Genomic DNA, 1,341 nt, shown 5'->3' with positions numbered 1-1,341 from the left:
ACGATTATTTATTTAAAGGTAAATCGCCACTTCGCTCTCTCTCTCTCTCTTTCTCACGCCCTTTCTTCCTCCCTTTCTCTTTCTCTTTCTCTCTCCTGAATATGTGACTAATTTTTTTTTTGTACTCTGAAGATGCTCCCCACCGTGACTTTCGTTCTGCGATCGACGGGTACCGTTCCCATTTTCGCCGCGGCGACGACGTACGTCACGTCAAACGTCACCTCGTGAACGACGACCGACCGCGGTCGCCTGTCCGTGGCGAAACGCGCGCGCGATGACATCAGAAACGATGACCCACCATCGCAGCTACGTCCCGCGGGGAGAGCGTCCTGTCGTGATTCCTCGGAGGCGACTTCCTGGTCGGCGGCTCCGTCGATTTCGGACCTTCTCTCCCACTTTTCCTCCTATCTTCTCTCTATCCCGCCCCTAAACTCGACTGTTCTTTCCCCGCGCCGTGAAAAACGCCTGTGATTTATACATTACGTATGTAATTGGGCGCGATATAGACACGTATCGAATACGTGCGATGGTGTTATATCCATTGTCGTGCGGGTATATACACGCGTGAATCCGTGTGCGTGTGACATGTTTGAAATTTCTTTCGGCCTTGTCATTCCGCATCATCTGCACTTTCGTAGAACAGAAGGAGAGACAGAGAAAGAGTAAGAGAAGGGTGGGGGGGAAAGAGAAAGAGAGCAAAGATACTAGAAACGCTATCGCCAGCTCTCTCTCTCTCGTCAGCTGGTTGTATCCGTCCAAGAACCCAGATACACTGAAAAGCACAAGCAATGGAAACAGGGAATATCGCAAAGATAATAAACTTTGACCTATTAAAAACCATGCATATGTCTGATAATTTGAAACCTATGTGTTTTCCCTATTTCTATTGTCTCTATGCTTATTATTGTTTCTGAGTCTTTATTTTCTATTGATTTTGTGAGACAGTTAACATTAATTCCACACCTGTGGGTTTAGAAGTTTGTAGACCTATTCATTATTTAATATTGCTATTTTATTGATACTTCCATCAATTTGGTCGATCTTGACCTTTGACTTGATATATAATAGGATATAATGTAATCATATATTGTATTTGATCACTGTCACTGTCGTGATCTGAATACACAACGTTATGGGAGGCAGATAAGTTGAATTAATTCTATTTCTTTTTGTTATTAAAACTTTTTTTTAATAAATCGTGATTTATATGCAAAATCAATTGTATGGAGCTGATTTTAAAGATAGGAATTCTATATATTTTTTTTCTATATCAACAAAACTATTTTTATGTGTTGAAATAATTAAATGTTTAATATAAATTTAGCTTTAAGATAAAAAAGT

At 40.6% G+C, this 1,341-nt stretch overlaps 1 protein-coding gene across 1 annotated transcript in view; it reads left to right on the top strand.

Annotated features, from left to right (window-relative positions):
• Positions 1–1,341, top strand: part of LOC108755261 (ras-related protein Rab-11A-like) — a 7,146-nt gene that overhangs the window by 587 nt on the left and 5,218 nt on the right. The gene's annotated exons all lie outside the window — the stretch shown is intronic.

This window comes from Trachymyrmex septentrionalis, unplaced genomic scaffold (assembly GCF_001594115.1).
Source record: "Trachymyrmex septentrionalis isolate Tsep2-gDNA-1 unplaced genomic scaffold, Tsep1.0 scaffold87, whole genome shotgun sequence".
Classification (NCBI taxonomy): domain Eukaryota; kingdom Metazoa; phylum Arthropoda; class Insecta; order Hymenoptera; family Formicidae; genus Trachymyrmex; species Trachymyrmex septentrionalis.
This window is presented reverse-complemented; position numbering and strand designations above follow the sequence as displayed.